The sequence below is a fragment of the Globicephala melas genome, chromosome 3 (assembly GCF_963455315.2).
Source record: "Globicephala melas chromosome 3, mGloMel1.2, whole genome shotgun sequence".
Classification (NCBI taxonomy): domain Eukaryota; kingdom Metazoa; phylum Chordata; class Mammalia; order Artiodactyla; family Delphinidae; genus Globicephala; species Globicephala melas.
The window spans coordinates 56,159,653-56,173,363 of record NC_083316.1 but is presented as its reverse complement, the minus strand read 5'-3'; the positions used below and the strand labels follow the sequence as shown (position 1 = coordinate 56,173,363).

Genomic DNA, 13,711 nt, shown 5'->3' with positions numbered 1-13,711 from the left:
ACACCAACGGAGAATATACAAGAGAGGATGGCCAGAAAGCAACTGCTTTCCAGGCAAACAGTTCTTCAAAAAGCTAAAACAGAATTTCTCTATGGCCTAGCAATTCCACTTTAGGTGAACTGAAAGTAGGAACTTGAAAAGAGACTTGTAGGTCCATGTTCACTGCAGCATTTTTCACAATAGCCAAAAGGTGGAGCCAACCCGAGTGTCCACCGATGGATGACTGGAAAACAAATTATGGTCTATCCGTGCAGTGGAACATAATTCAGCCATAAGAAGGAATGAAGTTCTGATACATGCATCAATACGGACCTTGAAAAGATGCCAAGTGAAATAGGCCAGACACTAAAGGACAAATAATTGTATGATTCCATTTACATGAACTATCTAGAGTAGGCTAATTCACAGAGTCAGAGAGCAGATGAGATTTACCAGAGGCTGCAGGGGGGAGGGATTGGGGAAGTTACTGCTAAATGGGTACGAGTTTCTCTTTGGGGTGATGAAAAAGTTTTGGGAATAGCAGTGATGTTGCCTAACACTGTCAATGTAATTAATGCCACTGAATTGTACATCTAGTAATGGTTAAAATGGCAAATTTTGTTTTTTATATATATTTTACCAGAAATGAAAAAAAATTATTAATGCAGTGTATCAAAACCGTTGAAAAGCACATGTTAAAGGGGCGAATTGTATGGTGTGTGAATTGAATCTCAATAAAGAGGTTAAAAAAAAAGAAGGTGGCTTTAGCTAGGGCTTTTTTCCTTTATATCATCAAGGAGCAGAAGTACTACAGAAACAGAATATTTTGAAATACTTACCACCACCACATTGACAAGCCCATTTTCCTCCATTGTCTTATCTTTGCTAACAGCTAATATTTACCAGTAAACCCCCACATTAGAAATGGAAAAAGCCCAAAGTAAATAATCGTTTCAGGCACTGTTCCAAGCACCTCAAAGTACGAACTCATTTAGTCCGCAGAAGAGCTCTGTGACAGAGGTACCATGATTATCCCCTTTTACTGCTGAGGACAGTGAAGCCTATAGAGGAGAACTAACGAGCCCCAAGTCACAGAACTAAGAAGTGGTCACGCTGGGACCTGCACCCAGGCTCCTGAGCCCTCCGCCTCACTGCTCTGTGGATGAGGGTTTGGAAAAACAGACATGGTGCAGACATCGAATGCCAAAGGGAGAGCTTGGGAAAAATCCAAAGGAATAAAATCAGAGATGTGCTTAAAGAAGCAAGACCTCAGAAAGCATGAGGAGAAGAATATTGGCAAAAAGAAGAAAAAAAAAAGCGAAGGTGACAGAACACCCACATAAAAGAGGGTAAAGTTAAGGGAAGGGACATGACGTTTTACTACAAATGCCTGGAAGTGAAGAAACTCCAAAACAGAACAGTGTCACACAGTTTGAGCAGGTGAAGGACTAAAGCCTCAGGAAAAATAATCCAACTAAGCCATGGGAAAGAACATTTGTTTACTGTGGACGTTCAAGCCTGTAACGTATTAGACACGGCTTTTTGGCTTAGTTGTTTTTGCTTTTGACGAGCATGTGCATTTCAAGCTAAAGCGAAAGAACATCAAACTGAATTAAGCAAACGATAAAACGACAATCAGCAAAACAAGAAAACCGTCCCTTTTCTAGGTCCTTCCATCAGTGGCCTCCTCGAAACAAAGACTTCAGGAGCTTCAGAGGTGCTTAAGTTGAGGTGAAATTACGCGAAAGCTTAAGACTAAGGAAAAGTGAGTGTTCGTTTCCTCGATCGTACTTTGGATGTGCCTCCTTCTGGCACCCAAAGCCTCAGGCAGCATAATGCCAAGGTGGGGCTGTGGTCATGGCTATGCTCTGTAGGAACCCACAAAAGTAGATCCAGCGAGGTACATGGAAGCAGCTCCTTCCCCAGAGCTCCTCTTTCCTAAGTGATCTACACAGTGCCCAGACCCTGCTAGCTGCACCCTCCCAAATGCAAGTCCAAGCACAAAAGCCCAGCACCCCCTCCCCGAGACACGCAGTGAGGACCCTCCTGCCAAGCCCCCTGGAAGGGGGTTCTTACCATCCTCAAGAAGTTCCTTTCCTCTTTGGCTTCATCACTTGCAAACAACACAAACGCCACGTGACAGCTGCCGTTTACCTCTACTCCTTCCAAGTCAGTTTTTGGACCTGTTGGCTCAGGAATTCAACCAAGGACGTTTTCTCTGCCCATCTTTGGAAATACGGACAGCAGTGACACAGACATGCACCAAGATGCCATGGCTGCTCCTTCAACAAAAGCCTTTTTACAGGATGGGATTTGAATGAAGAAGGGGATTTAAAGAGAGAGAGAGAGAAGCTTCAAGCTCTCATCACAGCCGACTGTTGGCCAGATTCTCGCCCCAGACGACCGACAACGTAAGCAGGGGCCGGGCCTTCCTGGCATCTGGCAGACCCAGGGCCTGCACGAGGGGCCCGGGCAAGCCATGCCCGCACTCCCACATCCCAGTGGGGTGCCAGCTCTCCTGGCCGCAGGCGGCTCTGGGCTCGGGCTGCTGCGACGGTCACGAAGTTGCATATTTGGGGAATGTTTCACACTGGGAAACAGGCCAGGCATTCTGAAGGAGAGGCCACCACCCTTGCCTGCAGAGGTCTCATTCAGTTGCTTCAGAAAAGAAGTTCCCAGAAGAGAAAGACAACGCGGTTGCAGCCTCTCTCTTTGCCATTATCGCCTGCATTCTCCAGAAACAGCTCACAGGGAAACCATTAGGCAGCCCGGATGAATAGTCAGGTCTCCTCAGCACTGGTCTGGGGGCACCAGAAGCGGGGGCTTGGGATGGACTGACTGTGTCACTTACTGCCGTGATAAGAAAAAAAGGTCCTTGAGGGCTTCCCCACAAAACTCAGGGTCACTGTGAAGGCTCAATCCTGGGCGGCAGGGAGGGCGGGGGGGACTGTTATGTGACAAAAAGGGGTGTGCTGCACCTCGGAATCAAAAGAGGAAGGCCTGGGGACCCCCTGAAGCAGCAGGGCCTCACACACAATGAGACTTTTGTCTGTGGGCTCCCAAAGGCTATGCTTAAAACTCAAATAAGCCTGTATTTTTCAGCTATTGTTGGACCCTTTTTTAATTACTGAAATTCTGACAGATTAACTCCATCTATGTGTCTTGTAAGGTTGGGCTGTTTTAGTGGTTTACGTTTTACTGTATCCAGGTGACTTTGAAATCTCTGAGAGCAAAACGTCATTTTCTAGGTATTTGATTTTTAGGGCGCTTATGGGGTCTTATCTCCACAGAGTTAATATTCATCTAAAGACACACAGACACGCACAGACACAGGCTCTCTCCTGGTTTCAGAAGGGTCCGACCGTGGCTAAATTAAAAGACACGCACTGTTGAGGAACAGCCGTAACCAAGCCCCATAAAACTCAGAGCCTTCTCGCCGGCACACAGCTCCCCTTGTCTCCCACACACATCTCACACGTCGGCCCCAGAACACAGTGGCCTAGGAGGCTGTGGCGTCTCCGCTGCCAGGCCAACACCAGCCACGGTCTCCGCCCAGGCAGGCAGCCGCTTAATGAAAGAGCTGAGCGCAAAGGAGAGAGTGCTGGGCCCAAGCTGCAGGGGCGCTAAGAGATGGGAGAAAATCCTTGATGACAATAATAACCAGTAACGCTAAAACCTTTCAGATTGTCTTTAAGAGGAATGATAGCTGCATATCTTGGGGATGACTATGTAATTTCCATTTCCATTAATGATCGCAATCCAGAACCTTATCCCTACAACTTGCTTTTCCTAAAAAATGAACTCTTGCGAGCATAATGAAGAAACGGATATGAAGAATAAAGATAGCTTCTGTATCCATTCAGTATCGGGGGGCGGTGAGGAGAAGGGTCCTGAACCACTGATAGGGACGGACCGGTAACTGGGACGGGAGAAGAAGAGCCCTCTGCCCGCCAGCCCTGCCCTTTCCTCCGCCAGCTCCCGCCGCTGCCCTGTCTTCACCCACAAGTCCTCCAGCCCCTGGCCCTGGTGAAAATCAGAGTGGACTCTTTTTGGAAAAGGAATTTGATATAATGATTTAGCACTACCAAAAGGTCCAATGTGCAGAAGCAGAAATCTTAGAGAGGGCTAAAGAAGATTCTAGAGTTAGAAAGGGAAATGCGTGGGGTAGAGAAGGGCTGTGATTATTTAACTAAAGGTAAGGTTTGGTAGATCAAGAAAAGCCCACAAGCACAGAAGGGCTTGAGGTTAAAGTCTGTTTTCCTCAGAGGGAAGGGAGGGAGGGAGGAAAGAAAGAGAAAATGACAGCAATGAGAGCTCTCCAACTCTACCTCTTCACCAAAGTGTATTCTCAAAGAGGAAACCTCTCACCTCCAACGTGTCAGTGCAGACCACAGGACACCAGCTGTCAGGGAGACGACACAGACCCCCTCCCCAGGGCAGCAAAACTCCTAATGCTGGAGGGAGTTTGATTCCCCAGGGGCTCTCACACATCAAAATCAACTCCTTATCTTTCTCATCTGTCTGTTCTTGCAGCTTGCAGCCTGGGGCTGGGAAGAGGACCCTTTCCAGGCAGGGTGTCCCAGAGGCAAGGGGGAACAAGGGGGGAAAGACAGCAGAAGCATGACCCAACCCTGCGAGCTGGTTTTCAGGTCACACAGGTGTGGGAGCACCTTCTGTGTGCTTCCCGCTATCCCACCTGGATCAAAAAACACATAAAGGGGCTTCCCTGGTGGTGCAGTGGTTGAGAGTCCGCCTGCCAATGCAGGGGACATGGGTTCGTGCCCCGGTCCGGAAAGATCCCACATGCCGCGGAGCGGCTGGGCCCGTGAGCCATGGCCGCTGAGCCTGCGGCGTCCGGAGCCTGTGCTCCGCAAGGGAAGAGGCCACAACAGTGAGAGGCCCGCATACTGCAAAAAAAAAAAAAAAAAAAACACCTAAAATAGGAGGCAAATGAGTGGAAGTAAGAGCATCCAACTCTTTGCCAGAGAGCCCATCACAAGAACACAGCAGTAAACCCTTCTGCCTGTAGACGGCTTCAGAGTTTCCAAAGCACTTTGTCCTGTGGGTAGTCGTACCCTGTTTAATCCTCATAACATTCCTGTGAAGTGGTGGGAGCAAATATTCTTTTCCCCTCTTCATGGACCAAATATCTGAGGTCTAATGACTTGCCCAAGGCCTCACAGACACTACGGAGAGCAGAACTAGGGCCCATGTCACACGCCATGCAGCCACTCGTGGCCAAGGCTGTGACGCTATCCTTTTCTCCCCCTTTTCCTGATCCACCTCGTCCAAAATAAAGGTTTTCAAGTTGTGATGCCAAGATTCTCCTTTGTAAGCAGTAAACACGCAGCCTGGGTCAGCCACTGGTCAGCCAATGCCTGCCCACTCACTCACTCACCCTTCCAGCGGGCACACTGGCCTCCCACACACCCCGAGGCCAATTCCCTCTTTGTTTCTGCTGCACAATCAGAGCCCAGTTCTCTCCTACCTTACCCCTGAAATTCCTGGAAATGGTGTTTCTTTTCTACTGGAAATACATTTTTTCTGTTTCTGCATTTGTTTCAACCCCGATGTATGTTCCTGAGTGTCATGTCACTCCCCAAATTTTCAGTGTTTGTTTTTTTTTTAAGAGAATAAGAACTCAAATTCCATTATAAACAAGTTCAGGAGACTTCACAAATAATTTTTTTTTTTTTTTTTGCAGTAGGCGGGCCTCTCACCGTTGCGGCCTCTCCCGTTGCGAAGCACAGGAGAGGCCGCAGGCTCAGCGGCCATGGCTCACGGGCCCAGCCGCTCCGCGGCATGTGGGATCTTCCCGGACCGGGGCAGGAACCCGCGTCCCCTGCATCGGCAGGCAGACTCTCAACCACTGCGCCACCAGGGAAGCCCCTCACAAATAATGTTTTAAATTTAAATAAGTTGATCATTGCTTGGGAGGTTTTTTTTAAAAAAACTTAGAGATATCTTTTGCATTACAGAGAATTTAGTTATAATGGAATTTGAGTCTATACCTATTTTTCTTTACATTTTCTGGACCGAACTATCTTTCTTTTTTATTGTCATTTGGTTTGGTTTGGTTTTTCATGTACCTGCTGGTCCTTCCACACCATCATTCTCTTGGGCTCTCTGCCATCTTCTGCTTTATGTTTCCCTGACCTTTAGATGCCCAGATAAGCAAACAACCCAAATTACCCAGGCTTCCGAGGCTCCCTCGTCCCAAGCACGTTCACCGCACAAAGGTGCAGGCACCCTTGTTCCTGGGGGCGGGCGGAGCCTCCTTTTGCATTTCCTTCCCATCCTGTTCCAGCTGCTCACACTAGGAGCACAGCTCGTGAGGAAATGGGATGCCAGGGACAAAAGGTCTATTACTTTTGCAGGGTTCTCACAGTGCACCGTTTTTCTAAATCCTCTCTTCGGGGTTTTCTCCTACCCAATCCTGCTCTCCTAGGTAAACTTCTTCCCTTTCCCCACTTCCTTTTCTAAGGGTCTCAAGGCAGAGGGATGAGAATCCAGGCTATCAAGGGTTAGAAGTGGAAGAGAGTGGAAGAAAGCTGTCTGTTTCCTTTTTCTTTCCCCCTATTTTATGCTCTGGCTGAAAGAAGTAGAAATGAATCTCAGAGACGGTGTTGATGAAAGTCTGGCTCCCTGGAGAGCATCTACGGGGAAACAGTAGCACCCAACGTTGGCACCAGCTGAGGGTGATAAGATAACCTGAAGGTTGTTTCTTCAAAATGTACAGATGCTACAGATTTAAAAAAAAAAAAGTGAAGGGCGATGTATTAACCTGTCAGGGCCGCCAACTCCAGAGATCAACATCTATCGAGCACTTTACCATTTGCAAAGCGCCTTCCTCTGTGCTCACCCATTTAAACCTTGATGAAGGTGTTCCAAGTCTATGAACCCGGTCCTCTGGGCTACAGCGAGGTGGGAGGTTTGAGTGCCCTGTTCTCAGCAAAACCTGCTGCAGACAAAGAAAAATACGTATATGCTCCTCAGGCATAAGACAGGAGTCCCTTCTGCCTCTGAGATGCGAGGAGTCGAGCAGGCCAAGGAGAGAACCTCCTACCCATGAGCCTTGAGAAGGACTTGCCAGCCCTGTGGAAGAAGAAACTAGAATTTCCTCATCCCATAGAATGGGGGGACCTGAAGGAGCCCTGGCGACATTGCACCCCACTCTTCTCCCTCTACAGGAGAGAAAGCCGAGCCTCAGAGGCACAGAGGCCCATGATAGGTGACTGTTGTATTTGTACAGCTGCCAAAGGCAATTCCTATGCATACTGTAGACAGTTCTGTCTGGGGGTAGGTGCTAAAATACTAACACTACCTTTCATTGTTATGCACTTGGTGGCTTATAAAATCTTTTCTACTTTGCATGTTATCTCAGAGCATCACATAGTTCAACTGTTATGATGATTCCTTTTTTACGGATGGCGAAATTGAAGCTGATGAAGCAGGTTGTCTAATAAGAGTTAGCTGTCTTATCCAGCAACACAGGGATAAAATAAGCTGTTGAACTAGGTTTTAAATCTAGCCCGTCTGAATCCTGATCCCCATTCTTGTCACTGCCTCCCAATGCTTCTCAGATTGTTTTAGGAGTTTACAAGGTCTGAAACCTTATTTTTTAAAAATAAGGTTTATCTGAGATACATTTCTCTTAGTATATTATAGAATACTCCCAGAATTGGGGACCCAGGTTTGGAAATTCTTTTTGTATTGAGGGATACCTGCCATGTTCCAGGTACCCTACCAATTATGAGGTTAAACCATAAGATTGCCAATGTTAGCTACTTTTTAACTCCAAAATGACACTTTCCTATGGTTCAACAATTAGCCCTCACTTTCTTGAGATCAGAGTAGGTTTCGGAGAATGTTTTTTAATCCTACTGGTCTTTCCTTGCCTTTGTAAGAGATGTTATATCCCCTGTTTATTAAGACAATGTGAATTACTTAGAGAACACACCTTTCTAAAGTTTAATTTGGGCAAATTAGTGCTACCTTCATAAACTAGCATTGAGATTAAAGCACGAATGGGATGCTATACCTACCCTGAAGGGAAGAGAGTTTCATGGGGAGACTTGGAATTTTGAAAGTGTCTAATTTGGGAAACGTAAGTCAGAAGTAGTGTCTGACACACAGCAGAGAGCTCAATCAATATTTGATAAAGGAATGAATAATAAAAATGGCTAAGATATACTGAAACCTGCCCCGGGTCAGGCACTGACCTAAGTTATTTATGCACGATTATCGCATTTAATCTGCACATTAACCCTATGAGGAAGTCATTAATCCCATTTTACAGATGAGAAAAATGAGGCACAGGGTAGTTAAGCAGTAGCCCAAGGGAATATTAATGAAGGATGGAAACCTGGGTGGTTAGTGTCCAGAGCCCAGGCTCTTAGCCACTAAAGTCATTTTAAACGGGAGGAGGGAAGACAGAAGACAGTGAGTTTGATTTGGGGCACGCCGAATTTGAGGTCTCTCCCGTGGGAGAGCCAGGTGGCTCTGTCCAGTAGGCAGGCAGAAACGTGGATCTGATGCTGAGGCCATAGGTTGGGCCATAAGCACAGATCAGGGAGGCATCAGCATATTTTAAGTGATGCTCTTGGAGAAAGAGCCTTTTGCTGAGAACAGTGTTGGGGAATGCCACTATTTAAAGGGTGGGCAAAAGCGGAAAGAGCTGGTGAAGGTGATGGAGAAAAACTCGAGAGAAGTGATGGTGCCACCGACTTCTCTGCTCACCTTCAGCCCCAGCCCCTGACGTGACCTATAACTGCAGTGCTGTCCTGATTTGCAAACTCAAACCACCTCCACACAGAGGAGAGTCGAGGCAGAATATTGCAAATACATTAAATCATCCAGTAATAACTGATACCTGCTTTACAAATTCAACCCAAAGCATACGCACTTTGACCTACATATCCACTGCCGTGATACTATGCTTAGCCCGTGGGCATGGCTTTATTTTTTGTCTGGGAGACATCTGCCTGGTGGAGGGAAAAGACTCTAGGTTGGCAGTTCTCAGGGTGTAATATTCCCCACAGTCACCTGAGAGACTTAATAAAATGCAGACTTGCATGGCCCACCCTCAGGCAGTCTGATTCAGGAGGCTTGGATGGGGCCTGGGACTCTGCATTTCCTCAGTCTCAATTCTGATGGTTCTGTGGTCCCTTCTTTGAGAAACAAGACAGTGTAGATGCTGAATGTGCTACTGCTCAATAACAGCATAATAAGTGATCTTATTTTAAACCATCCTCACATTGGTTTCATGCATTACTACCCTAAGGGCTGAACAGACGCTAGAATTATTTCCCTTGGGAGCCAGTGTGATCATTAAAGGCTCAAACGACTTTCCCCAGTAAGTATCGATTCTCAGAATCATCTGACAGTTTTATCTGGCATTTAATTTGCCATCAAACTTCTGCCATTGATCAAATCCAGGGAAATGGTTGACCTTTCACCCTCATCTGTTACTGTTCAGAACCAAATCATCACACGATTCAACCTCAAAGCCAGCTGCCTTAAAAACAAAAATTAAATCAGTCCTTTTGGTATTGGCTATTGAAAAGGAAACAAAAAGAAAAAGAAAAATAGCTGACATAACATATATCACACGTACTAACTAATAATTACTAATCCCCTGGTAGCTCTTAGCCATACACCAGGGAGAAACAGCAGGGGTTGAATTTTTCCTGGTAACGTCCCGAGGGAGCAATGCAACCCGCAGTAGTAGCGTCGGGCTGGGGCACAGCAAACAGCTTGGTGATCTGCCAGGAAGGGACTTCTTGAGGTCAAGATCCTGACCTGGAAGTATGAGGCTCAAGGGACCTGAGATCTGGCCTTAGCTGAAGTGATGCCTCCACTGCCACCATCTGTAGTAAGTAATGAGAAGGTGGATACACAGTCTTGTGTTCCAGCTGCTATGAGTAAACCTGGTCATATCTCTTAAAGTACCTGGCATAAAGCCTTAGCCCAACCCAAGGGAGCTGTAATTTTGTTGTGTTAGTTCTGTTTATTTATACACTGCCTCATTCAGAAAGGGGGGTGCGGAAATGGCTGCCCCGCCCAGCATCTGTATATTTCTCCTTTACATGTGCCTGTGTTGTCCCGTCCTGGGTTGGTGCCTGGGCTGCCCAGAAAAGTACAGCCAATTCTGATTGACCTGGGTCTTCCCTCTCCTCGGGCTGAAGGGTGATGCTCAGCACACCGGGGGCAGAGCCGTGATTCCTCTTTGCTTTCCTGTTCTTTGCCCTCTGTTATGTGCCCTGTCTGCTGACCCAGGATGTGAAGTTTCACTTAACAGCCTGCTCCTCAGCTTCTCTGACTCAGACGCTCTGCTCACATCTCATTGATTCCGGAGCACACTCTTTCCATTTGTAAAGGACTTTTCTTTAGAAAACTCGTGGCTCCTAGCCAGTCTTTCATGATTTCTGCTCACCTCGATCCCTTGCCGTGCTCTGACAAATGGCCCCAGCAGACTGACATCTTTGCTCACATGTTTTCCTCCTTAGTTTGCTCCTTTTATTATTCTTTTTTTTTTATATTTATTTATTTGGTTGCACTGGGTCTTAGTTGCAGCAGGCGGGCTCCTTAGTTGTGGCTTGTGAACTCTTAGTTGCAGCATGCATGTGGGATCTAGTTCCCCGACCAGGGATCAAACCCAGGCCCCCTGCATTGCGCGTGTGTAGTCTTAACCACTGCGTCACCAGGGAAGTCCCCTCCTTTTCTTATTCCAAGTGAAGGAGAGGTTAGTGTCCCCCCCACCCCCCGGCTGCTCCCATGTTATCCTCTCTACTCTGTGTGTGTTGTTCTAACAGGCAGCAGCAGAAGGATGTCAGGAGTTGTTTGTGTTCATATTTTTCACCAGTGCACTGAATTTTGCCTCTGGTCGTTCAGCCACCCTCTTATGATTCCTTAAAGAATTAACATAGGGCATCATTAGGAAGATTCCATCTTGATTCTCTATTCGTCTACAAGGTCTTCACAAGGTCACAATCAGTGGGGTACCACTGTATGTCGCCAAACCACACTTGACCTTCTGCAGGAGACTGTAGCTGAATGACTACATCTGCAGACTTAGGAAAATTTAATGTAGGAAACAAGGACTAAATTCAGGGCCATATAATTAATTAATATTTACTTAGCAGAGATTGGTTTTTGACATGATTCAATCAAATCTGGCTAAGGGGCATTTTCAAGGCAGTGTTAAGTGTACTCTGAACCAACAGAGGTAGCTCTCCTGAAAAAAAGTCCAAACCCTGTGATGCAAAGTGATTCTAACAGATAGTCAGTCAGTCAAGCAAATTCTACCCTCTTCAATCATCTTTTAAGAAAGACTGAAATTCCAGTTTAGAATAAGTTCAAAGAGGAAGGTAGGTAAATTGGGGACTTTGGGAAAACTTGCTTTTAAGAGAATCTCCAGGTTTTAATTTCGGTGAGAAGTAACAGGTTCTCATAAGAAAATTAGCATTTTTCTACATTCCTATCTTGTATTATTCGCGGACTCTCAACCACTGCGCCACCAGCGAAGCCCTCTTGTATTATTCTTTATTGGTTAATTTTTATGTATTTATACACATGGAATATATGCACTTTCCATGTGTATGCTAAGCAAAGTTCTTAGAATGCATTACTCTTTGTCCTTTCACAGATAAAAGAGTGTGAGTTGAGAGTATGTTTTGTCCCAAGTAGAAAATGTCGACAGGTAAGCTGGCTCTGGAGAACAGACAGAATCAGGTTCCCCAGAGCGTCCTCTGCTGGAGCCCTGGGGTATAACTGAAAGAAAGAAGATAAAATTCTGCTCCAGAAAACAACACTCTGAACACCTGCCCATTTATTTTGGAGTAGAGGCTGTCACTGGAGAAGCCAGAAAGGTCAGCTGGGTACACGAAGGTTGTAGCAGGTACCACTGACTCGATTTTGTGAGGCTGGAGCACAGGTCAGAGCCTGGAGTGTGCTGGTCACGACCAGGGGCTGCACAAGTGCACTAGAAGGTTCCTGGCTCTTCCCAATCCGGGTTTTGGAATCTTCAGTACGAGGTTCTCCTATACAGAGAACCAAATACCAGGGGCTTTACTGCAGCCCGGACAGTTATTCTGCAAATCACACTGAAGAAAAGGGACCACTGTTCATCCTGCCTCCAGGCAAATCCAATACCATCCTCCCTTTAAAGCCTTAACTTTTTTCCATGAAGAGGTTCCAGGACCTGCTGGATGTCTTCCCTCTTTCAGAGAAACGCTTCTGGATCAGGGTCTGGATGTGGTTCTGGAGGCAACTTCCTAACTGAAATTGGGCCAGAATACCAGCCCCAGACAAAGAGGATGCTCTTTCTCTCACAACTTTAGGCTTCACAAAAGGAATCTGCCCTCAGACAACCAGGACCTGGGGGGAAACGGGCCAGAAGAGGATTTCTGTGTATAAAATAGAGGCCTCCCCACACAGGCACTTGACCATGTATCCAGTATCTTTTGTACAGTGTGGCTAAATGTTTAATCCTGGGACAAAAAGCCTTACAGGAAGTTTAAAACATCTGAAAAAGATGCTTAAATTTATGCCACCTTTTCCTTACAACTCTGAAAGGATATAATCTGATGCTTTGATGTGTTTTCTATACTGTTCCGGAAAATATCTACATTGTCTTGCTATCAGACCAATCAAATTCATTATGAAATTTCCTAAATGTCTCATGTCTCCAAAACTGCTTTAAAAAAATAAATTACATTTTTTAATGATAAAAAAATTAAGGGTTATTGGGGTAAAGACAAGACGTTCACTTATCAATACTACAACCCTTGGGATTTTGATGTCACTGATGAAGAAAATATATTTTTCTCTTCCCTAGCCCATTTTTTTCAATATAAAATGTCTGTGCACTCTGATAAGCTTCATTAGAAAAACCATTATTTTAATATGTTGGTCTGTTTTTACTTGATTTAAAGAATGACAGTCACTCAAGGGTATCTAATGGGACACTAGAGTCACATGGTTTGACATGTTAAAAACAAGTAACTGAGAGAGTCTTTCCTATTAATGGATAATTATTTAAGTGGGCTCAGTTGCGTGCCCTCCTCAGTTCTGCATTTCTGGCTTGGCCAGAAGAGTCGCAGAGAGAGAACCAGCCCGTGCTTTCTTATTAACATTTACTGGAAGCTGTGAGAACTACTCTGGAGTTTCGTCTTGCTACCTCTATGTTCACTCCATTGTTTAAAAAAATCCAACTAACAAAGTTCGGACTAGGAAACCAGACCCTTCTGCTTACTTATTCTCCATAAGGTTGCGTGGGAGAGGGAGGTGCTCACAGAGCCGAATGCTAAGCCATTCTGTAAACCCACATCCCCCGTTTCCCTTTGTTCCTCCTCCCTTTTTTGTAGCGTCTACATTTGGGCATTTCTGCGCCGCCTCTTTGGTTTCAAAGCTTTCCAACGGAGCGTTTCCAGTGGAAAAAATAAAGGAAATATAGCAATTAGCATACATTATGTGACTGTGCTAAACGAGCACACTCACAAACACGTCTGGGTGACAGGCAAGGCGGCCCTGTTTTGTCTTGTTTCCTGCCCGGCGCGCAGCCTGCCATTTGCCAACCAGAGACGCCCGCCCCGTCCCCTCCTCCGCTCCCAGCTTTCCCAGCCGCTGCACGGCCCAGCCAGCCTAACTGGCTCGAAGTATTTAATGAGTTTCTAATTCAGTTTTGGCTCTGGAAGCCGGCCAGCTGCTGGTGCCTGGGGCTTGTATTTCT

The 13,711-nt window shown here is 46.1% G+C and overlaps 1 protein-coding gene across 1 annotated transcript in view; it reads right to left on the bottom strand.

Annotated features, from left to right (window-relative positions):
• The window catches only part of MAP1B (microtubule associated protein 1B), a 93,242-nt gene that overhangs the window by 24,757 nt on the left and 54,774 nt on the right, over positions 1 to 13,711 (bottom strand). The window lies entirely within an intron of this gene.